The sequence below is a fragment of the Lissotriton helveticus genome, chromosome 6 (genome assembly GCF_964261635.1).
Source record: "Lissotriton helveticus chromosome 6, aLisHel1.1, whole genome shotgun sequence".
Lineage (NCBI taxonomy): Eukaryota > Metazoa > Chordata > Amphibia > Caudata > Salamandridae > Lissotriton > Lissotriton helveticus.
This window is the reverse complement of record NC_136067.1, coordinates 74,412,211-74,438,640: the sequence shown is the minus strand read 5'-3', so window position 1 is coordinate 74,438,640 and position 26,430 is coordinate 74,412,211.

The window sequence follows — 26,430 nt, the reverse complement described above, 5'->3', positions numbered from 1 at the left end:
CCTGCTGTAGGTTTGCGAAAGAGTTTAGTCTCCAATTTACAGTTACGAATGTATATTTCAACATCTAAAAAACAATTGGAGGTAGCACTAATGTGACTGGTAAATGCAAGATTCAAGTTGTTATCATTCAGATTTTCAATAAACTGTTCCGCCTCACATTGCAAACCGTCCCAGATTATAAAAGGTCGTCAATATAACGCATCCATTTTATCACTTTAGAAGTCATAATGTCTGAGAAGCTGGGTATGAGGACCTGTTCCTCCCAGTAACCCATATGCAGGCAAGCATAACTGGGAGAAAAACAGGCCCCCATAGCCACACCCCTGACCTGCTGGAACAGCTGATTGGCAAACAGGAAAATATTGTTCTCGAGACACAGATTGATCATTGATAAAATCATTCTGGTGTGTTCATTAAAACAAGAGGGTCTTGTGCTGAGGTAGTACTGCATATAAAATGCTTTCTTAAAGAGGCTGTCAGTCGTCCCTCTTAATCCACTGGCAATGTCATTGCTGTGCCATTCACATTTTCTTCTGACCTTTACAACTTATAGTAGGATTGGGCAATTGGTCTGCCCACTTTAGCCATTGGTTAACTGCGCTCCAAGTGCAGGTATTCTGCTCTTTCCACAAGGAGCACATTCACATGCAAAGCAGTTTTCATCATTGCTTAGGACTACCATGGCAATATGTGCTTTCTGAGTCCAACACACATCTTTAATTTTAACCATCTATACTAATATAATAAAGAGAGAGCCCAAACCTTTGAGGCAGGTAATCTCAGGAACCACAGCACCAATCACAACACCCAATCCAGCGTTGGAAAGGGCAGTTGCAGCAGAAGGACATAGGCTATGCAGACGCCCACCATAAACATTTAAAAGGTAAAAGAACCGTGCCAGCAAAGAAGTCCCTTGTGGGCGTGTCTGCGTTGTGCTGAGGGCGTGTGCTGGGGCGTGACAAACGCTGGAGGCGTGTGGTACGTTCCACCCTTCATGCCATGTCTCATATTGTGTGCTAATCCCACCCTGCTCCATTTAAATACCCCTGCACCCCATAATCATAACCCACCCTTATTCCTTAAAATACCCCAACACCCTAAAACACTAATCCATCTTAACACTATAAATATACCCTGTACCCCAAAACCCAAACCTATCCCTACATCCTAAAAATACCCCTGTACCCCAAAACCCAAATCTAGCCCTGAACCCTATAAATACCCCTGTACCTCAAACCTCAAACCTACCCCTGAACCCTAAAAGTACCACTGTACCCCAAAACCACCCCTGAACCCTAAAATACCCCTGTACCCCAAAACCCAAACCTAGCCCTGAACCCTTAAAATATCTCTGTAGCCCAAAACCCAAACCTACCCCTGAACCCTAAAAATACCCCTGTACCCCAAAACCCAAACCTAGCCCTGAACCCTAAAAATAACCCTGTACCCCAAAACCCAAACCTACCCCTGAACCCTAAAATACCTCTGTACCCTAAAACTCAAATCTAGCTCTGAACCCTAAAAATACCCCTGTACCTCAAAACTTAAAACTAGCCCTGAACCCTTAAAATACCCCTGTACCCCAAAACCCAAACCTACCCCTGAACCCTAAAAATACCCCTATACCCCAAAACCAAAACCTAGCCCTGAACCCTAAAAATACCCCTGTACCCCAAAACCCATACCTATCCCTAAACCCTAAAACTACCCCTGTACCCCATAACCCAAAACTATATCTGAACCCTTAAAATACCCAAACACCCCAAAACATATACCTCAGTACCCCAAAACATATACCCATATACCCATACTTACTGTATCCAAATATTTTAAAAAACATGCTTTTACCATTCATGCATTTACAACGAATTTCGTTGTAAATGTATGCGTGGTAAAAGCATATAAAATATAATGGCATGCGTTATAATGGCATTGCGGATTCATGGTACTTTCGTAATGAAAGTATGCGGAGTGATGGTATGCGGAAAGAAAGTTGCGGAATAATGGGTGTTTACCCTCCCCCGGTAAGTACATTGGTGGAACGGCGGCCCACATCTCCAGCAACATACTCATATTTTTTCACCACCCATTTGAAAAATGCACAGGTCTCATTGATGGCCAGCACCGACATACACTTTTAGACACACCTCCCACCACAAGTTCTAGAATTGCAAACTTTAGAGCTGGGGAGCTACATTCGAATCTCAGCATCAGCTCAACATCCTGTGATTCCAGGCAAATCGCTTTGTCTCCTCGTGCCTACCAAAAATGAATGTGTTCTTCTGTAATGTAAATTGTGCTCATGCCATGTTGTTGAGTTTGCGCTATATAATATTGCAAGGAAAAATAAAGTAGGGAAACTCGAGTTCACACACTACTGAACGCGCACTCTTAAGTGCATCAGCAGTGCACTGTGAATCGGATCGTTTCACAGGCCTTTCACAGATAAGAAATGCTATCAAAACGAAATCCTACAAAACAATATACTACTGGCCGGAAGCAATTCATACCCAGACAACGTCGGAACGGGCTGCTAGTTTTTATATAAATTGATGAGGTCATGGCAGCTCCCCAACAGTAACGTCTTGCAAAATTTTAAGGCAAAACAAAATTATCAATGAGAAAGCCAACAAGGCCTATTGAATTGGCCAATGCTTGTTATTTAACTATTTCATATAGTGACGCTGTACTGAATAGTATTTCTGTGCATTACGCAATAAGCACCAAGTACAATCAAATAGGTAACACATTCAATAACTCCGGGAAGAGGAACAGGTGAGATATGATTGGTAGGAGGTAGAATGTCAAACTGTGTAGATCAAGGCTTGTCAGGTTCTCAAATATTTAAGATGGCTGCTTCCACAGAATAACTACGGGAAGAGTAAGAAGTGAGATGTGACTGGTAGGAGGGAGAGAGTCAAACTCTACAGATCAAGGCCTGTCAGGTTCCCAACCATGCAAGATGGCTGCTTCCACAGAATTAGAAATGGAAGAGTAAGAGGTGAGATGTGATTGGTAGGAGGAAGAGCATCAAACTGTACAAATGAAGGCGTGCCAGGTTCCCAACCATTCAAGATGGCTGTCTCCACAGAATAACAACTGGAAGAGGTGAGATGTGATTGGTAGGAGGGAGAGCGTCAAACTCTGCTGATCAAGACAAGTAAAATTCCCAATCATTCAAGATGGCAGCCACAGAAGTATCAGCTCAAGATCGTCTTGAATTCAGAGGCTCCAAGCTGTTTGTGAAGACAAGATGGTCAGTTTCAGCTGCTGTGGGGGAGTCGAGTGCCAAATGTTAGCTGCTGCACCGGGTCTTACTTTAGGGGTTCTAGCTACAGGTAGTCTTAGATTCTTGAAGACTGCTCCCCACCTAATAGGATCAGATATTTGGCGCTGTAGCAAGTTTTATTCAAGGGAATACCTTTACTCCTTGATTCTCCCTTCTAAGGGCAACCAGTGAAGCTCCCATAGGAAGGGAATATTGACAAGTTATTATTATTATTATTATTATTATTATTATTATTATTATTATTATTAGCATTTGTAGAGCGCACTGTAACCCTACGGGCATCCTGGCGCTAAGAGAGCAATCAGCACAAGAACTGTCAGCTACACAGAAGAAAAGGGCTTACCATCCAGTGAGACAGCTGCTACCCTCGATAACACACATTATACCCTAGGGAAGAGCCAAGTCTTAATTTTTTTGCGAACAGCAGCAGACTTCGTGTCCTCCTAATTTCCAAAGGGAGGGAATTCTAGAGGTGAGCTTCTGCCACGCTAAAGGCTCTTCTCCTGCACATAAGTCTTTGGGCCATAACAGTTACGGTTGATATAACAAACCAAAGGAGCTTCACCCACCTCATAAAGATGCTTTAAGGGTACGTCAAGTTTTCATCAATGCTATCGGTCTGATATACGAAGAAATGCACCATTTGCCAAAATACTTTTCAGCAGTATGCTGCTTTTCGGTTGTCGCAAAGCGCTATGGGGACATGCAACAAGGCCTCTGGAGAGTGGGCAGGTCTGCGGTGTGATGTGCAATGTCCAGCATGCATGGGGTCTAAAAGGTCCAATTATGCACTGTATGGTTGTGGTGGTAAAGCTGTGATAGGGGGAGGAGTGAACACACACGTAAGTTTTCCTCGTGCAAATCTGGTTAGTGAGCAAGCATCAGGGCGTGTCATAGGCGTCTGACTGGAGCAATCCCTCGCTGCTAAACCATATCCGGGCTTCAGTAACGCTGCAACATCAATATCCTTAAAAATATTCTAGTTCAAATAACTGACTCTCTCAAAAATTCCATATGAACTAGACAATGACCTTAGATAAAGTTTTGACAAAGGCTCCTGACAGGCCTGTCTCTCTAAGTCTGTCTGTCTCTCACCTCCTTTTACTCCTTCAATCTTTCCCCCTTCACTAGATTTAGGCTCCTGGAATTTTTTTATGGAAACATCTTCATAGATAAATGTCACTGCTAAATATATCTGTAATATTAGGGCACTTTTCAGTTCCAGGTCACTCTTTAGCAGGGCTTTAAGTGGGAAAAAAACTGGTGGTGCTCTAAAAGGGGCGTGACACATCTCTTAAAGGGGTGTGGCCTATCCGAGGAAGGGCGTGGTCTAAATCAAGATAACTATCATTGTGTGCTTAAGAAAATCATGAAGTCGCATGCAGCAAAGGATTATAAAATAGGCAAAAAGGTATATTTATTAAGTATAATAAGCCATAAAATACCAAACACTGTAAAACATGTAAAAATGATTTACATTACTCCCTTGGTCCTCTTCCTCAGCAATCACAGCAACTGTAGGTCAGCTCCCACACACTCAGCACGGATTCCTTCTTGATCACGAAGTTCCCTGATCTATTTTTACTCGGGCACCAGTCCTACTTTATACCCCAAAAGTCTTTGTTCTTCTTGTGTGAGGGGTCCTGGACCCAATCTAAACCAGTTCTTGGTGCACTCTGCCAGTGCACCTCTTCTTCCTTTGTGAGTGTGGGCCAGGGTCATCAGACGCACCACAGGAGGTGGAGCCAGCATTGTGGAAGGCAGGCACAGTCCTATTGAGACCCAGGTGCTACTCCTCCCACCACTCCCAATCCAGATAGGTCTATTCAGCCTTGTGCTGACTCAACCAGCCTCCTGGAGCCGCCCCCAGCCCCTGTCACTCACAAACCAGACAGTCAATACACAACCAGGCAGAGGCACACTGAAAGGTTGAACAGGGAAATAGCCACTTTCTAAAAGTGCTTTTTCCAAACTTAGAATTTAAAAACCATCTTCACTAAAGGATGTGTTATTAAATTCTGAGTTCAGGGATACCAGATTCCATATGTCTATCTTGCCGTTATGGGAAGATATGCAGGTAAACATGTTACACAGCATTCCCCATGTTATCCTATGGGCAAGATAGCCTTTCAATAGTGAAAAACGAAATTGGCAGTATTTCACTATCAAAACATGTTACCCACACTAGTAACACAAAACAAAAACCGGTACGTCTGGTCACCCTATATACATACCTTTGACCTTTGAGGCCCGAAAATAGAGCCCCCTTTCGAGGCCTCCCCCAAAAAACTGGGGGGGCTCAGACTACCCCCCCCCCCACTTAAAGCCCTGCTCTTTAGTGTGCCGGCTGGTTGGGGGTGGTATAGATGGCTCAGTGGACTAACGCATCCGGTGCAGGGATTTGGGCTTGATCAAATAGTCACAAATTCATATCCTGACTGGTCTACTCACCCTTTCATCCACCCAAGGTCGATAAAATGAATGGCACTGAGTTAGATAAAAAGTAAATAACTGTTGTTCAGCGCCAAGCTACACCAAAGGTTTAACGTGGGTTCACCAAACGTGAGTGTCATGTTAGATTGGTGAAGGTCCGTTGGAGAAAGCAATGCTGAACACCTGCCAGGCGAACAGATGTTATAATATGATCACTGAACCTGTAGTTCTGTGCCTGGCATCAGAAGCGAGCCACATTGAAGGCATGGGTGTGCTCTGGCTGGCCTCGGAACCAAGGCCTGGTGTGGGCATGGCTTTGCTGTGCCTGGCATCAGAAGGGAGAACAAAGCGATACAAAAGGGGATGATGGACGGAGTGTTTGATTTAGGCCCAGATCTCTGTACTGGGGTGAATGTATGACATTGTTCTGCATTCTGTCCATCACCTGTTGTTTTGCATTTGTCACCCCGAGTGGGACGGGTTTGCTCCGACGTGAGTCCCGTGCTCTCCATGCCACTGGAATCAAGCTATCCAGGCTGAAGAGGGCTGAAAGCCCGAAACCGGTCCTTGGATGCTTGTTTCCAGTCCAGGGAGGACCTGGCTTGGCAGTTCGGGCTGGACTGTTCCCATGGGGCACAGGGTCAAGACTGATTTGCATATAGCTGGGTTCAAACTGGAAAGGCATGGTGAGCAAAAAAACGATGGATTTAGGCCCAGATCTCTGTACTGGGGTGAATGTATGACATTGTTCTGCATTCTGTCCATCACCTGTTGTTTTGCATTTGTCACCCCGAGTGGAACGGGTTTTCTCAGACGTGAGTCCCGTGCTCTCCATGCCACTGGAATCAAGCTACCCAGGCTGAAGAGGGCTGAAAGCCCGAAACCGGTCCTTGGATGCTTGTTTCCAGTCCAGGGAGTACCTGGCTTGGCAGTTCGGCCTGGACTGTTCCCATGGGGCACAGGGTCAAGACTGATTTGCATATAGCTGGGTTCAAACTGGAAAGGCATGGTGAGCAAAAAAACGATGGATTTAGGCCCAGATCTCTGTACTGGGGTGAATGTATGACATTGTTCTGCATTCTGTCCATCACCTGTTGTTTTGCATTTGTCACCCCGAGTGGGACGGTTTGCTCAGACGTGAGTCCCGTGCTCTCCATGCCACTGGAATCAAGCTATCCAGGCTGAAGAGGGCTGAAAGCCGAAACCGGTCCTTGGATGCTTGTTTCCAGTCCAGGGAGGACCTGGCTTGGCAGTTCGGGCTGGACTGTTCCCATGGGGCACAGGGTCAAGACTGATTTGCATATAGCTGGGTTCAAACTGGAAAGGCATGGTGAGCAAAAAAACGATGGATTTAGGCCCAGATCTCTGTACTGGGGTGAATGTATGACATTGTTCTGCATTCTGTCCATCACCTGTTGTTTTGCATTTGTCACCCCGAGTGGGACGGGTTTGCTCAGACGTGGGTCCCGTGCTCTCCATGCCACTGGAATCAAGCTATCCAGGCTGAAGAGGGCTGAAAGCCCGAAACCGGTCCTTGGATGCTTGTTTCCAGTCCAGGGAGGACCTGGCTTGGCAGTTCGGGCTGGACTGTTCCCATGGGGCACAGGGTCAAGACTGATTTGCATATAGCTGGGTTCAAACTGGAAAGGCATGGTGAGCAAAAAAACGATGGATTTAGGCCCAGATCTCTGTAATGGGGTGAATGTATGACATTGTTCTGCATTCTGTCGATCACCTGTTGGTTTGCATTTGTCACCCCCAGTGGGACGGGTTTGCTCAGACGTGAGTCCCGTGCTCTCCATGCCACTGGAATCAAGCTATCCAGGCTGAAGAGGGCTGAAAGCCCGAAACCGGTCCTTGGATGCTTGTTTCCAGTCCAGGGAGGACCTGGCTTGGCAGTTCGGGCTGGACTGTTCCCATGGGGCACAGGGTCAAGACTGATTTGCATATAGCTGGGTTCAAACTGGAAAGGCATGGTGAGCAAAAAAACGATGGATTTAGGCCCAGATCTCTGTACTGGGGTGAATGTATGACATTGTTCTGCATTCTGTCCATCACCTGTTGTTTTGCATTTGTCACCCCGAGTGGGACGGGTTTGCTCAGACGTGAGTCCCGTGCTCTCCATGCCACTGGAATCAAGCTATCCAGGCTGAAGAGGGCTGAAAGCCCGAAACCGGTCCTTGGATGCTTGTTTCCAGTCCAGGGAGGACCTGGCTTGGCAGTTCGGGCTGGACTGTTCCCATGGGGCACAGGGTCAAGACTGATTTGCATATAGCTGGGTTCAAACTGGAAAGGCATGGTGAGCAAAAAAACGATGGATTTAGGCCCAGATCTCTGTACTGGGGTGAATGTATGACATTGTTCTGCATTCTGTCCATCACCTGTTGTTTTGCATTTATCACGCCGAGTGGGACGGGTTTGCTCAGACGTGAGTCCCGTGCTCTCCATGCCACTGGAATCAAGCTATCCAGGCTGAAGAGGGCTGAAAGCCCGAAACCGGTCCTTGGATGCTTGTTTCCAGTCCAGGGAGGACCTGGCTTGGCAGTTCGGGCTGGACTGTTCCCATGGGGCACAGGGTCAAGACTGATTTGCATATAGCTGGGTTCAAACTGGAAAGGCATGGTGAGCAAAAAAACGATGGATTTAGGCCCAGATCTCTGTACTGGGGTGAATGTATGACATTGTTCTGCATTCTGTCCATCACCTGTTGTTTTGCATTTGTCACCCCGAGTGGGACGGGTTTGCTCAGACGTGAGTCCCGTGCTCTCCATGCCACTGGAATCAAGCTATCCAGGCTGAAGAGGGCTGAAAGCCCGAAACCGGTCCTTGGATGCTTGTTTCCAGTCCAGGGAGGACCTGGCTTGGCAGTTCGGGCTGGACTGTTCCCATGGGGCACAGGGTCAAGACTGATTTGCATATAGCTGGGTTCAAACTGGAAAGGCATGGTGAGCAAAAAAACGATGGATTTAGGCCCAGATCTCTGTACTGGGGTGAATGTATGACATTGTTCTGCATTCTGTCCATCACCTGTTGTTTTGCATTTGTCACCCCGAGTGGGACGGGTTTGCTCAGACGTGAGTCCCGTGCTCTCCATGCCACTGGAATCAAGCTATCCAGGCTGAAGAGGGCTGAAAGCCCGAAACCGGTCCTTGGATGCTTGTTTCCAGTCCAGGGAGGACCTGGCTTGGCAGTTCGGGCTGGACTGTTCCCATGGGGCACAGGGTCAAGACTGATTTGCATATAGCTGGGTTCAAACTGGAAAGGCATGGTGAGCAAAAAAACGATGGATTTAGGCCCAGATCTCTGTACTGGGGTGAATGTATGACATTGTTCTGCATTCTGTCCATCACCTGTTGTTTTGCATTTGTCACCCCGAGTGGGACGGGTTTGCTCAGACGTGAGTCTCGTGCTCTCCATGCCACTGGAATCAAGCTATCCAGGCTGAAGAGGACTGAAAGCCTGAAACCGGTCCTTGGATGCTTGTTTCCAGTCCAGGGAGGACCTGGCTTGGCAGTTCGGGCTGGACTGTTCCCATGGGGCACAGGGTCAAGACTGATTTGCATATTGCTGGGTTCAAACTGGAAAGGCATGGTGAGCAAAAAAACGATGGATTTAGGCCCAGATCTCTGTACTGGGGTGAATGTATGACATTGTTCTGCTATCTGTCCATCAGCTGTTGTTTTGCATTTGTCACCCCGAGTGGGACGGGTTTGCTCAGACGTGAGTCCCGTGCTCTCCATGCCTCTGGAATCAAGCTATCCAGGCTGAAGAGGGCTGAAAGCCCGAAACCGGTCCTTGGATGCTTGTTTCCAGTCCAGGGAGGACCTGGCTTGGCAGTTCGGGCTGGACTGTTCTCATGGGGCACAGGGTCAAGACTGATTTGCATATATCTGGGTTCAAACTGGAAAGGCATGGTGAGCAAAAAAACGATGGATTTAGGCCCAGATCTCTGTACTGGGGTGAATGTATGACATTGTTCTGCATTCTGTCCATCACCTGTTGTTTTGCATTTGGCATCAGAAGGGAGGCACGGTGGGGGCATCAGAACCAAAGTATTCAAATAGTGATCGATGAAATGCTTGAAATGCCCCTTAGATGCGGCGAACGTTCCGAGCTAGTGCGGAACGTTCTATTGAGCGGGCAGGGCCGCGACGGCCAACGGACGTGTGCAGCACTACAAAGGTAGTGCACGTGATGGCCGTTGGCCGTCAGAGGCAGCCATGAGGTTAATCTCAGCCACTGGTAATTACTCGGGCCGTATCCTAGTATATTATTATTTTGCATATCGTGCAACCTCAGTTTGGTCCCAAATCACTCTTAACTCTACTCCAATGGGAACAGTCCAGCCCGAACTGCCTGGCCAGGTCCTTCCTGAACTAGAACACAAGCATCCTGGGACCAGTTTCATCCTTACCAGGGCTCCTCTGCCAGATATAGCTTGGTTCCAGTGGCGCCCTAAGCCCAGGTCCCACTTCTGGGCATACCCATCCCACTTAGGGCGACACACTGAAGTAAACATAAAGTGATGGGGGAATGCCTGAATTGATCTCAGACACTGGTAATGACTTGGGCATCATCCCAATCCATCATTATTTTGCACAACATGCCACCCCAGTTTGGACCCAGCCATATGCAAATCAGCCTTGACTCTGCTCCAATGAGAACAGTCCAGCCCAAACTGCCAGGCCAGGTCCTTCCTGAACCAGAATACGAGCAACCTAGGACCGGTGTTGCCCTGATAAGAGTTCTAGTTCCAGGGTGACCTGACCGGTAGCAGGGTTGAAGCCAGGCTGCCTGAGCGCGCCCAGTACACTGGAAAGGGGACCTGTACACAATTGCTCATGACTGGCTAGCATTGATTTAAATGAAAGAGTGGGAGGGAGGACTACAGCATAGAGGGTGAAATGCACAATACATCTTTTAGAAACATATGCTCCAATAAGGAGAATCGTTTTCAGAAGCCATCTCGGAGATCTCAAGTTTCACAGGTCCAGAAGGAGCAGCTCATCCAGTCCAGGTTTTAATGTGGATTTTGGCACAGGTACTACTGATTTCATGATGGGGTTAAATCGAAATACAAGTGCCAAGATGCAAAGTAAAAACCTTGACCATGTGAAGTGCGCTAGCATTGACCCGGAACTTGAGAAGTCTGCATGGCATCGCCTTTACTGTAGCCAGCCAGCTGGGCATCCGCCTGCCAAGGGTACTGGCCAGTCCAGTCCTGTTCCAGCTGTTCTCTTAGCAGACAGGCAGCTGGCTCAGCACTGATGTGGACATGGTACACTGGCATCTATGCAGGTCATCCATCTTTCTGGACTGGCAGCTGGTCTCAAGTGTCCGCTGCATGCTGGTTGTTGACAGATGCTCACCGTGCTTTCAAGGAGTGGAAACACATGTTGGAAAGAGTAGTCTTTAAAAGGGAGCTTTGCTCTAAAAACATGCTTGGTGTTGATGGAGAATTGAGGTAGGATGTGCTGAGGGAGAGGTATGATCCTGCTCGTAATGCTACGTATAAGTCTTCAATCTATGTCTCTAAGCTTCGAGCTCATAATTAGGTCTGGCTAGACACCACTTTAGCTGTTGTGTGGAACTTATAAAAGCCAAACATTGTAAGTTAGCATTGAGCTAGGTTGTGCTGAGGGAGAGGTATGTTCCTAGGCGAGATGCTAAGTATATGTCTTCAATCTATGGGGCACATGCATCATTGAAAATTGCATTTGCAAATGGTGCGAATTGCAAAAATCGGCCGTTTGCGAATGAAATTTGAACTTTTGGGATGCATCATAATTTTTGTACTTTTCGCAATTTTGAAATCGCAAAATTGCGATTACTTAAATTGCGATTGCATTTAAGGAATCTCAAATTGAGATTCCTTAAATGCAATGCATCAAACAAAAAAAATTAGCGATTTCGCTAATAGGAGCGAGCAAATTACCATGAAGTTGACCTTCATGGTAATTTGCAAAAACTTTGAAAAATGAACTAAAGTGCATTTTTCAAAGTTCCATTTTACACACACACATGCCCTTGGGGCATGTGCGTGTGCAAGATGTACTTATAGGCAGATTTCAGGGGTGCAACAGGGTGTCCTTTTGACACCCTGGCACCCTTGAAATTGCATTCTCAATTTGCGATTCTCTAATTGGGAATCGCAAATTGAGAATGTCTTCCCATTCATTCCTATGGGCCTTTAGGCCCATAGGAATGAATGGGGAGGTATTCGTTAATTGTGATTCGCAATTTGCGAGTCGCAATTAAGGAATTTAAGAAATCGCTATTTTTTTGCGATTTCTTCATGCATAGCCATTTGTGATTCCTTATTAGCGAATCCTTATTTTTCGCTAATAAGGAATCGCAAATGGCAATGTTGATGCATGTGGGCCTATGTCTCTAAGCTCCGGGCTCATAATTAGTTCTGGCTAGACACGGCTTTAGTTGTCGCGAGGAGCTTATAAAAGACAAAATTGTAAGAGGAGAAATCAGCCTCCTCAGGCAATGCTTTTTAGTGTTGATGATCATCCAACATTCATCTGCAAGTGGTTGGTTGTAACTGTCATTTGTGACATATGGAGTTTCACCTGTGCATAAGCCGGGCACGTGCACCAAAGAATCCGGTTGCAACGCATGAATGGTGACACAGCCATTTGATGCAGTTGAGGACTCATTGATAAGTTGACAAGACATGAAGATGATGGGCTAGGCATAGTTCTTGGGACTCTCCAGCGTATTTGAGGAGAATACCTCACTGGTCACCTGCCCCGGCAGCTGCTTTGGCAGCAATGCTCTTCACCGGAGCTGTATGCCACCTCTCATTGGATATGATCCAGGAAGTGCAGCATGGGGGGGCGGGTCGGCCATAGAAGGCACCAGGGCGGCGACCCACGGCCTCGCTCTTCCTCTAACGGCTTGGCATGTTACAACTTCAACATGAAAACAGACGATCTCACAGATTGTTTGTTTGCTTTTTAAAGCTGTACATATTACCTTGCCAGCGGAAGAGGGCTCCTCTAGCTGTATTGCAGGGCAGGGGCTGGTATAGGCCAGCCTCACACAGACACAGTACATATCTGACCTACTGCACTAGAGTCAGGCAGTGCAGCATACTAGATAATGGAGCTTCAGGGCTTGTCAATCATGCACCCTCTTACCCAAACAAATGTTGGAATAAAGAAAAAACATCTACTTCATTACCTTCAACCCTATTCTGCCATTTGATTGGGCAGAGGTTTGTGCACGTAGTACTGATTTTCTGCAAGCCTAGCTGGAGTCAGGAATCACACTCATGTCAAAGAGGAACAGGCAAGTTTTGTGTTTCCATGAGTGTGTGTTTTGTGCCAGGGAGTGCATGTAAAAGTTTATGTGACTGTTTTGCATGTTTATTTATTTATTTATTTATGCATTTTTATATAGTGCGGACTTTACCCGAAGGTGTCAGAGCGCTTCACAATAGGAACAGAACTGATACATGAGAACATTACAAGTGAGCAAAATACAAAGGCAAACGTTACATTAAATGAAGCAAAATTACAATTGTGCGCCAACAAAGGATAAGAGGTAGTAAACGGTGCATTACAAAAGTGACAATCGTGAGTCAACAAAATACAAGAGGTAGCAAACGGTGCATTGCAGGAGGAAAAAGTGACGTGTGCAGGTTACAAAAAGCGTACAAAATAAATATAGAGGTATAAAACTGCAATATATGGAGGACACTCCAGCACAAGAACAAACGTTACGTAGGCACTGGTGGCACTTGTGCAGGTGTCGAAACAAACAAATGTAGGAGGTAGAAAACAGTGTGTTACCGGAGAGAGTGACGGGTGCAAGTCACCCACGAGTCCCAGACACAGGAGGAAGGACAATACTGCAATAAGAGGCAGACCCTCAAACCACAAGAACACACTTGGAAGACACTTCCATAGTCAAATCAAGTAGGTTTTTCAGCAGTTGAAGGGCTTCCTTCAGATAGCAGAGAGGGCATGAATTACATTTGGAAATGTCTTTGAAGAAGGAGAACTTTGAGATCAGATTTGAAGGCTTGGGAGGAGGAGGTGGTCCGGAGCTGAGTGTATTTAAATGTATGTGTGAGAGTGTATTTAAATGTATGTGTTTGTGTTCAATTTGAAAGCCTGCGAGGTGGGAAGTATTGGACATGGGGGTTGGGAAGCCAAGTGTATGAATTTGTGCCTCACCACTTTAAAGGTTCACACACCGCCACTGTGCACGCAAAACCATGATATGGTTTTGAGCTTCTGGCATCCTTCACTAAGCCCCTGTGGAAGAGTCATAGACAAAGGTTTTCCATAAACATTTGATTTTGATCAGTTTTCTGTATTTGGGTCCGGCTATGAGATGTTGGCCCAGCGCGCTCCACCGTATTGGACTTACCACCCCTAGGGATCACCCTCCACGCTTTAACAGGTGTGATGCTATTGATTGATGGTTTCTAGTGGTGTAGCTGGGGCGCCAGTGTTTACGAATATGATGGACCTGACTTCCAACCAGCCTTGTGGCTGAGGCAGAATGACTAGAATGTATTAATCACATCCACTTGGAATGTATTGAGCATTCAAAAGGCTGGTTTGGCAAGGTAAAATTTATGTAAGTGGATCACATTTTGGTGGCTGGATTTGTAGCCTCTTTAGTCTGTCAGTCAGGTTCTTGGGCAGACTTAAACCACTTTACAGTCATCCATCTACCCGAAAACAAGGCCTCCTGCATGTTCACTTTGATTTGAGGTTTGGAGGAGAGAGAGGATTTTCCATAATAAGGACGGCTGTATGTTCACCTCCTTGATCACTGCATTGATTTGGGTGTTGAATATTGTGCTACCAGAATATCATGGCCAAAATGTAGAGGGCTAAAATATGTAAGTAGAGGTTAACGATATTCAGCTCCACAGGTATGTACGTTGACAATATTTATTTCTTCAAGGTAAGTAGATGCGGAGTTAAGAATAATAAATCTACACCTACTTATACTCATTTATTTACCTTCATGATGTTTTGGTTCTCGATATTTAAGCCTTGATATTTTGGGCCGCAATATCTATTTCTGAACTCCCACGTTCAGTTTGACGTACAGTTGTGGTAAGTAAGCATTTTGAGTTATAGACAATCTCCAGGTTGTTTGCTCTCTGAAAAGGGTGGTGGACAGGTCCTAAACTGAAGGGGCATTGAAATGTCAGCCAGGTTGTATCATGGTCACCTAGGATTAGGATTTCTCCCTTTGATCCATTTAGCATGGGAAGCTTTCTTTCACTTAGTGTTTTCTTATGATCGAAGAAACCACTGATGTTATTGCGTTCCTGTAAGCTATTCTCCAGCTAAATGTATATTTGAATGTCATCATCGCACATTCAAGAGTGGATCTATGACTGGCCTCTTAGCTGAGACAGTTCCCGCATCTAGGAGTAAAGCAGGAGTGGGAGAGCCCGGACCCTTGGGAGACGCCAGGCTAGGAAACTCAAGATGAATATTCTGAGGGACTCAAGTGATAATGCAATGAATGACCACAAAGGAATGCAGTGATGTATTTTAGAGAGGCACAGAAGACCCTACACCAAGCTGTCTGTCTTTGCAGTAGAATGTCATTCTCAGGGGCACCGTATGTTGAAGCAAGATCCTGGAGAGCCAAGATTGCTAGCAGCGCTTCGCCACCCGTGGAGAAGAGCACGGCTTTAACGCCACCAATGCTGATTTTGTTCCTTTCAAAGGTCCTAAACGTATTTGGAGGTCATAAGCAATTGGGTTTTGCCTACATAATGTTGTGTGCTCTCAACTGTAATCTCATCCCGGCCGACTCTGTAAAATCACTGGGAATCACTCTGGACCCAAACTTAGACATGGTCAAACATATCAAGGACACTGCACAAAATAAAACCCTTCATCCCTCCCAATGGCCTTAAACAGGCTACACAATCCCTAGTTCTGTCCAGACTGGATTACGGGAATGCAACCTCACAGGCACGGCAAAACCTCCCTTGGCTCCCCTCAGATCAACTCTAAACGCAGCAGCCAGGATGGTCACTGGAATAAAGAAATACAATCACATCTCTCCCGCTCTCAGAGAATTAAGATGGCTCCCAATCTAAATGCGTGCCATCTTCAGAACTGCTTGTCTCACACACAAAGCTCTGCACACTGGCAAACCTGCCTACCTGGCCTCCAAACTCAATAAAGCGGGTCAGACAAGGAATCTCAGAAGTACCAACACTCTACTTCTCATTTCTCCGAAAACCCGCTAACAAAAAACCTTAGCACGCTCCTTCTCTGGAAATGCGCCTAAAATCTGGAACGCCATCCCTGTCCATATCAGGACTAACCCCTCCTTCATTAAATTCAAAAGCCAGCACAAAGACCTCTTCCTCAACCAAACTCTTCTGAAGGGATAGGTGCCGCCTATTAGAGGATACAGTTAATAAGAAGACTTTTACTTCCCTTCCCTCTGGACTCGCTCCTATGTCCCCCCCACCCCCCCGAACAAGACTCGTCACACATCTATGAGTTAACTATTGTCACTCTCTGTATTTGATTGCTATATGAAAAATGGTGTAAAGCACTCCGATACCTTCGGGTCTGGCCAGAGCTATATAAAACTCTTAAATAAATGATTGAGTTCCCCCTTTAATATGCTCTTCAACACACTATGTAGCCTAGGGGGTTTGAATCGTAGGCGTTGCAGCATTTACTGCTGCTCTGTTTTTCATTTGGGCCATTTCAGATCATAGATGTTGAAGATGTATAATTGGGGTTTTAGATCAGGAGCCATCTTGTTGAATAATCAGAGACTATTGACCATACCCCACATTGACAAGAATATGACCGGAATACATGGTATTGTAATAACCACTTTCAATTCAAGAAAGTGTATTTATTTTTTCTGTTCAGTGTTTTTTTATTCCAATATAGACTTTATATTGTATAACTGATTTTTTAATTTGTTGAGATAGATTAGTGATACAGTTTAATAATTCATACTTTATATGTACATATGCTTGTATATTAACTAAGTATAAACATGAATATTAAAAATAAACCTGCCTAATAACATCTTCCCATCCCAGTTTTATGGCCTGGGAAGGATTAAGAAAATAAAAATGCATCTACATATTAACAAGGACATTTGCCCTGTTGCCCAGCGGTGCCAAAGGCTCGTTTTTCACTTGCAAGAAGCTGTTGAGAAAGAACTGGAAACACTGTTGAAGCATGACATCATTGAGCACTGCACTGGTCCTTCGCCCTGGGTCTTAACCACAGTGGTGGTGCCAGAAAAGAACAGAGGAGATGCAGTGCACATTTGTGGTGATATGTGCCAATCCAACAAAGCAATTGAGAGAGAAAGACATCCTGGTCCATACATAGCGGACATGATCATGCAGCTGAATGGAGCCAAAGTCTTCTCCGATCTTGATCTAAACAAAGGATACCATCAACTCCAGCTGGGAGAGAACTGTAGGTACATTACAACTTTTTAGACTCATTCTGTTTTTATCAGATACAAAACGTTGAGTTTTAGAGTGTCATTCGCTTAGAAAATATTTCAGGATGTTATACGTCAAATAATTCAACCTGTTGCACATCCTTTTAACTACAGTGATAACATTCTGGTATTTGGGACAACGTAAAAGGAGCAGAACAAGGCCCTTACACAAGTGTGCCAGCTACTTGTGGATGCAGGTCTCACTCTGAAGGTAGCAAAGTGTGAGTTTCACAAGACCAAACTTAAGTTCTTTGGCACATATTCTCTGATGGAGGAATAACTCCTGGCCCAGATGAAGTGCAAGCGCATATAACAATTTGCATAGAACAATTCATAGTGTATTGTATGGACCTAATTGCTGCAAAAGGAGTTCTTGAGATCAGCCTATAAACTGCATAACAGATGAGCACGTAAGAAAACCAAGGGAATGGTGTTGCTTAATTAAAAATACAAATTGAAAAGCATTTGCCACCAGATACCAATACAAACCAATCATCGACATCTGAAGACAGCTCCAAGATGTGGCTCCATTCAACCTCCGCTGCTACTGTCCCATGTCAGGAGACCCCAGGAATCCTGCTTGTAACATCACTCAGACAAGTGCCCCCGGGATACTCAGGTGATGATGGAGGCTTTGTGGACCCTGCATCTGGTCATGAATTATGGCTTATAATTAGGAGTGGGTGAGCATGCCTGTGAAACTCCGCTCCACTGGCAGCTGGCGCCATTTTTTTGCCAAACTCTTGGAGCGCGGGGTGCCAAAACTTTGCGCATTCCGCCAACGGAGCATAGTTCACTGCCCACCCATGATTTTCACCCCAAATCACATATTGAGATCACAGTTCATGCTAGCCTGGTGGGTCTGGGGGCAATGCTTGCTCAACATAATAGTCCCCCAAATGCTCAGAGACAAATTAGTGGTCTTTGTCCGTCAAATCTGTCAGAGACAGAACATGCCTTTTCTTAGCCTGAGAAGGAGAGTCTGGATCTAGTTGGCCCTGCGAACATTTTCATGTGTTTCTCTATCAAAAATGTTGCACTATTGTAACAGACCACCAAGTGTTGCTCACAACTTTTGGAAACCTGAAAGCCAATATGTCCCCTGGCATTCAGAGGTGGGGTTAGTGACTACAAGAACATGACTATGCAATTGTACACAAGCAAGGTAAAGATCAGAATCCTGCTGATTACTTTTCACGAGTACCGCTACATTGTCACAGTACAACCTCCAACCTCCAAAACGGTGGAGGAGTACATAAACTTCATTGTGAGGTCCAGCACGCCAGCAGCCCTATCCGTTGAGCAGATTTTTGCTGATACAAATGCTGACAACAACATGCTTGTTCTCAAAGACTATATTTCAGCTTAGTCATTAAAGAAGAGTACTCAACCTTTTGCTGACGATGTTGAATTAAAAATCCATACTAATATTATAAAGAGAGAGCCCAAACCTTTGAGGCGGATAATCTCAGTAACCACAGCACCAATCACAACACCCAATACAGCGTTGGAAAGGGTAGTTGCAGCAGAAGGACATAGGCTATGCAGACGGCCACCATATACATTTAAAAGGTAAAAGAACCGTGCCAGCAAAGTAGTCCCTTGTGGGCGTGTCTGCGTTCTGCTGTGGGCGTGTGCTGGGGGCGTGACAAACGCTGGGGGCGTGTGGTATGTTTCACCCTTCATGCCATGTGAGTCGTAATTGCGCTGCATCAAGGGGCATGCTGGGGGCGTGACACGCTGGGGCCGTGACAAACGCTGAGGGCGTGTGTCCGCGCTGTGGGCATGTGTCCGCCCTTCCTGCCATGTGACGCGCCAATTACGCAATTGCGCCACATCAAGGGGCACCCTGGGGGGCGTGACATACGCTGGGGGAGTGTGCTACGTTCCGCACTTCATGCCATCTGGGTCGCACATTAATCAGATCGTCTGCTGTGGCCGTGTGCTGGGGGCGTCACTAAGGCGTTAAAGCTTGGTAAGTAACCATTCGCAAGACTCCCTTGGGGGACTGCCCATTGTCTCACACATACTGGGGGTGCCGAATGCAGTGTGTGACTTGTCCTCGGTGCGTCTGAAAGGGCCGAACGCAGTGTGTGGCTTGGCCTGGGTGCGTCTAAAAAGCACTCGGGCCGAAGAGCGTCGGTGTGGGTCATAAAAAAATAAGAACAGCGGGAAACAATCATTCAAGACTCACACAATTCTAATTGTTAGACGGTCGCCGCTGGCCCTCAAGCGGGGGCACACGCGACTGAGCGTGTCTGCAGGGACAATTACTGCAGCCTCTCATGCGCGCTGTTACTGAACTATCACATTAAACGAAATTACACGCGCCTGCTAACATCAGCCAGGGCTGTAGCCGGGCTCAGGCGGCGGATTACTACATTAATTACATGCGCCTGCTAACATGAACCAGGGCTGCAGCTGGGCCTCAAGCGGGGGGACACGCGCCTGCTAACATGAACCAGGGCTGCAGGTGGGCCTCAAGCGGGGGGACACGCGCCTGCTAACATCAACCAGGGCTGCAGCTGGGCCTCAAGTGGGGGAACACTCGAATGACCGTATCTGAATACACACATTACACACATTCAATTTCATATCCGGACAACGTCGGGACGGGCTGCTAGTATTTATATATAAATGTGCAGTATGAACTGTCCTTTACCAGAGAAGGTGTTGTATTGAGAGGCGCAAGAATCATCACACCTGCAAGCCTAAGACAGCAAGTCATTGAACTAGCCCATTTAGGACATCGTGGCATTGTAGCCACCAAGAGAGCCCTAAGACATCACGGGCAGATCGCCACTGCCGGGCCGGCGGTGCTGATCCGGCGTCAAATGTCCCTGTGTCATCCCCGCCATATTAGTATGGCGAGGAGCACCGCGGTGGACGGAAAGACCGTCCGCCGCTTTTCCGCCAGTCGGGCAGAAAAGGCACACAATATGGTGGTGGTGCCTTGCAGGCACTGCCATCCATATTACGATGAGTGCGGTGGGCATGCCTTTCCATGGCGGAGACTGCGACATGGAAAGGCATGTGGAGAATGGCATTGGGGTCCCGTTAGGGGCCCCCTGGAGGGGGTGGGGGGCGGGTGCTGCACGGGGTGGTACCTATGGTACCCCTCTCTTTTGCCATACACAAGATGGCAGGCACCGTGCAGTGCCTGTCACGTTGTGCATTACAATGCACAGCATGCCAATATAACATTGCGGCGGGCGCTGCTTACAGCACCGCCCGCTGCAATGTTAAATACCATAATGCGCCTGCCAGTGTGGCTGGTGCATCCTAATTGGCTTTACGGGACCGCCGCACCTCTGGCGGTCAGTCCCGTTTTCCAAAGTCCGTCCGCCATCGTAATGGGGCCCCTGAGTTTGGATCCCGTAACTAGATGAGTTTGTAGTTCTGTGCAATTGAAGAGAATGGTACTTTTTCAAGGCTGCTTATATTTTTAAACTTCCTGAATCCAGTGATTAATTTGAGATGGTGGTTGCTGGTCATACCCAAAGGCACTCTTTTTTGGGGACCACACTTATTTTTCCTTATGAGACATTTACCAAGATCAAAAGAGGGAAAAATACACAAAGGTGAAAGAAGGAGGAAAAAACATCACAAATGGCGAAAACTGGAACCTGAAAGAGTGAGATAAAGTGGAACTTGGTTCTGGTAGTGGATTACACAGCATTGGTATTCGGAGCGCTGACATTTAATAACCCTGGCCTCAGGCTTCTGAGCAGAGCTTTGGACGCTGGCACTCATTGTTTTACAAATTAAGCACTGTGACCGAATCATAATGTTCAATAAGGCGTCTTGATTTTAAATATTGGTCAAGTGTAGGGTCTGCGAAGGAAGGAAACGGAGAGCCTGGCAGGGCGAGTACAGTGTCACTGTTGTACATACTGCATGATGAGAAGCATTAATGGTTAATCACATATCGCAGGCCAGCGGCCATCTTGAAATAGTCTGTGCAGTACAGCACAGTGTTTTAAATGGGCATGTAACTGTTCAGTAATGAGTACCGGTACTTCAATATGAAACAGAGATTATCTGCACTACTTCTCATCACTGCTACAATATATTTAACCCCTTCGATGCTGGCCCGTTTCCGCCGCTGTGTGGTATACAAACGAACAGGGCGGGGCCGTGACGAACCCCAGACGTCATCCGCACACGAGCAGCGCGGAGCGTGACGGCTGGGGTTCGTCACCAGCATGCAAGGAGTTAATGACAGAGTGCTGGCACTTTTCAGGAGCAAACAGGTGTTCTGGATAGTGAGTAACACAGCACTTCTCTGTTTCCGTTTAATAACACTGGCACAGTATTTCATTAGCATTAATGTATGAAGGACCTGAGCTTTTCATGCTGCCTCGGAAAAAGTGGAGAAGAAAAAGGGAAGGTTTAAAAAAATATATGCATCGAGTTGAGAGGACTGCCAAAGAATTCCTGTCTGCGCCTCCAACAGATTTCGGTGTCTCCTGTGTCTGAAAAAGTGCTGCCTGTGTGAAACCGGAGGACGGTCAGAGATGGCGGCCGGGGATGGAGCGCGGGAGAGTAAACATCCCGGCCTATCCGAGGAGCGAGTGGGCGGGGCTCGGGCCTGCTTACTTAACCTTGCCCAGGTTCAGCCCCGCAGTTTACATTGCTGCCGGCTTTCATCTTGCATTCCTGCAGGGCTCTGCTCACTGTACACAGATAACCGGACTTCCAGCAGCCTGGCATGGACTCGTACAGTGCAAATATGTTTCTGATACATTATGTCGTTCCTTTCTCCATTTACAGCGCCTTTCAAATATTCATCTCAGATATTTTTGAAGACGAGGCCTGGGATTTTGTAAAGATATCAGATTCAAATGAACACTATTGGCGTGACAAGTTTTGCAAGCGCTGCCAAAGTTATTATTACATGAGTTATATTCTATGCAGCATCATGGTCTTGGACTGCCGGCCACCTCCCCCCTTGAACACCGACTGAATTACCCAATTCAACCAGTCAACACATGGGGGTCTTTGGAAGTCAAGGGGGGGGTACGGGGCCCCCCCCCCTGGCCGTATTTATTAAAATATAAAAACAAATCAAAAATTTTAATCAAATAAACATTTCTGACAATTATTAAAATGCACACTTTTCAGAATATTAGATTGACATCCGTTTTGACATGGTATGATGGGCTAACCTTAACAAATAGCTAATACAGCGTGTCTCCTAACGTAATCTAATCATCCTGAAAATTAAACTGCATTCTAATATTTCCAATACTTTTTAATAACTTTTTTAATACCTTTTTAATAACTTTAATAAAGGCCTACGGCAAGGTCGCCAACCGGTGTCAGATCCTTTGACAGCTGCGCTCTCGCGTTGAAGATGCGCATGCGCAACCCAGGGCACGTTACACCCACGTGCGCTCCCCGAACTCCATTTAACCATAACAGGAGGGCCCAGACACTCGCGCACCTTAGTGACGTCATAGTGTTGTGAGGGGTGGCTACCAGCCTGAGGAAAGCGTAGACTCCCTCCCCCGCACCCTTTAAATTAATGGAGACCATCTCCTGCCCCTGAAGTTCTGAGAGAGACCAAATGGCCCCTCCCGCGGGCGGCCCCTTTCGTGAATGGGTCCGCCCCCCCCGTAAGGACCTTAAAATGCTGCTCACCGATTAATGACCTTACCGCCAGACACATAATAAATACGACAATGCTATTCTAAAGGGAAAAAGGCCTAAGGATAAAATTGTTAACACACAGCAAAGCATAAACATCTACATATATAGTTACTCCTGTAAGCGGGAAAAAGGGGCCTAAGGAAAGAATTCGTTAAGATCACGGCACTGCAACAACGTTTAACTTCTGTACTTCCTTCCAGTAAACAGGAAATTCAAGGCCCACTGGATCAAGTCCCCCTTACATCTATGTTCCGGCATACTGACACCTGATACTCACCATTTGCCAAGCCCCAAGGTCTGCCAATAAGGGATGGAGGGTGGGGAAAATTAAACGGCCCCACGGTGGGGCGAGGAGCGAGCCTGGGGAGCGCGGGCACAAAGAGGCCGCTTCCCGCGCTCCCCAGGCTCTTAACCCCTTTGTCACCGCGACCCCGCCCCCTCGCCCCGGAAGCACACCAGTACTTCCGGAGCGAGGGGGCGGGGAACGCGGCCCCAAAGGGGACGGGTTATGGGAGGGACCGGGCCCCGCCATGCTTGCGTGGGGGCCTATTGGCCCCCCCTTGTATCATGGTCTTGGACTGCCGGCCACCTCCCCCCTTGAACACCGACTGAATTACCCAATTCAACCAGTCAACACATGGGGGTCTTTGGAAGTCAAGGGGGGGGTACGGGGCCCCCCCCCTGGCCGTATTTATTAAAATATAAAAACAAATCAAAAATTTTAATCAAATAAACATTTCTGACAATTATTAAAATGCACACTTTTCAGAATATTAGATTGACATCCGTTTTGACATGGTATGATGGGCTAACCTTAACAAATAGCTAATACAGCGTGTCTCCTAACGTAATCTAATCATCCTGAAAATTAAACTGCATTCTAATATTTCCAATACTTTTTAATAACTTTTTTAATACCTTTTTAATAACTTTAATAAAGGCCTACGGCAAGGTCGCCAACCGGTGTCAGATCCTTTGACAGCTGCGCTCTCGCGTTGAAGATGCGCATGCGCAACCCAGGGCACGTTACACCCACGTGCGCTCCCCGAACTCCATTTAACCATAACAGGAGGGCCCAGACACTCGCGCACCTTAGTGACGTCATAGTGTTGTGAGGGGTGGCTACCAGCCTGAGGAAAGCGTAGACTCCCTCCCCCGCACCCTTTAAATTAATGGAGACCATCTCCTGCCCCTGAAGTTCTGAGAGAGACCAAATGGCCCCTCCCGCGGGCGGCCCCTTTCGTGAATGGGTCCGCCCCCCCCGTAAGGACCTTAAAATGCTGCTCACCGATTAATGACCTTACCGCCACAGGCCAGGTAGTTAACCGACTATCTGGCCCCCCCCCAGAACTCCCCCCTTCTAGAAAGGTCATACTCCTCCTGCAAAAAATTTCCACCCATGCCATGATGTTTCTTATAAAAAGGGCGTTCCCTTCCTCTGTTAAGTGCACCCCATCCCGCAAGTAGAAGTGTTCCCCCCAAATACAACCGTGAGGGATGGTCTGTAAGACCGGCGTCCTAAATAACCTGTCCAGCTTGTTGTTGACCCTCTTTAACGAGCTGTTCAACGCGCTGACTGAGTTTCCCCCCCTCCATTGCATCCTTGGTATCAGTTGTGACCATACTACAACACTACCTGGTAACCGCTTTGCTAGCCAACCCGCTGCAGATATAATTTCTTCCAGGAGGACCCTTCTGCCCAGACCTGCCAGATCATTCCCCCCTAAGTGAAGTATTACCGCCGAGGGTGGTGTAGCATGTCGCGCTAGTAAGTCCGACATATAGTCCCTGAACTGATTGAGGCGGAGCCCCCCCCTGCCATGGAAGGAGACCCTGCATCCCCTACTTTCCACCCTTTGTTTGCCTGAACCTGCAAGAAAAATTTTGTTAGCACGTTTGACATATGAATGCCCCACTACCCAAATGACCACGGTCTTCTGTCTGTCCTCCTGGTCCCTCCATGCTGTAGTAAAGTTGCCTTGATGCTCCATGGGTAGTTTCCGTCCTGCGTCACAGGCCCGTGAAACTGTAAATAACCAGAAAAACAGCAGGTATTAGCAATACTCCACATGGCGGCAGCTCTCACAACATGTGCAACCGCACGTAGCGTTTATAAGCGCTTGAGGACCATCTCCCAATTCTTTGTACACTCTTTGTGGTCAAACCCCTAGCCGTTGCTTCTGTGGCTGCCCCTATCCGGAAGGAGTGTGTCCCAAACTCTTTGTGGTTATAACCAGCTTTTGCCATGCTCATGGCTAGTACCCTCTGGAACTGAAACCTGGTAAGAGGAGTCCCATCCCCATGCATCAGCAGTGACCCCACACACTCCTGTGCCCGCTGTCTTATTAGTTCCTCCACATGTGTCACCGGGCAGCAGGGATTGTTCCTTGCCCGATGTAACGCCAAACTTTGGCCCCTAGCGTCCTGATCAGTTTTAGATTTCCTGATGCTGATCCACATAGTGTCGCCCTTTATGCTGATATCCTGCAGCTGAAGGCCGCCTATCTTATCACCTTTGTTGGCCGCAACGAGTTCACCTACCCTGAATGCCCCATAGAAGGCTAAAGAGAAAGCCGCTTTAAATAGGCCCACCTCAGATGTAGAGCTACATGTATCCGGCAGCGCGAGGAGAACAGCTGACAGACGTTCAAAACCTATGGGTTTCCTGGAATCTACGGAGGGGGGCTGCATGCGCCGCCATCCCTTTAATGCCCTGTGGGCCTGGAAGCTGTGTGTAGGGTCCCTGCCCCCCCGTGCCCGTGCGAAAAAGGAGATAGCGGCCTTGTGCCTGTTGGCTGTTGCCACCGTGCGCCCTTCCTTGTGTAGGCTGCCTAAATACTCATTGAAGCTAGCCTCCATAGTCCAACTACTCTCCCAGCCCTGTCCCAGAAAGTGACAGTAAGACCTGAACGCCCCTTCGTATGCCGTCCTGGTCTTGGGTGCTAGGCTGGCTGCCACGAGGTCATGTAGTTGGGGGCACCAATTTGCCAAAGAATCGCCGGGAATTGGGCTGGCGCTGTCTCTGCCTCCGGCAAGTGATCCCTGAACACCTGCATCTTAAAGCGAGAAAGGGCATCAGCTGCATTGTTTAACACCCCTGGGACATGTTTTGCTCTGAAAAGTACATTCCTTGTCATGCAACACAGTACAATCTCTTTTATCAAGCGTAAAATGAGTGGACACCTTGCAGCTTGTTGGTTGATGCATTCCACCACTGACATATTATCTGACCAGAATATTACCGATCTGTTGGCCAGCTCCTCTGGCCAGACTTTCAGTGCCACCCAGATTGGGAAGAGCTCGAGGAAACCAATGTTCACCGTCAGCCCGTTCTCCTCCCACCAGGCGGGCCACTTCTGCGCCACCCATTTCTTGCCAAGGATGGCCCCAAACCCAACACTGCCCGCCGCATCTGTCCATAAACCAATGTCCTCCGAAGACACCGTGGGTGCACCCCACAGCACTCTTCCATTGAAATCCGCCAGGAATGCCATCCATATCCGCATGTCCTGGCGCACTTCAGCAGACAGCCGTGTCCGGTGATGTTTTTCACGAAGACCCCTCATGGCCTGTGCAAT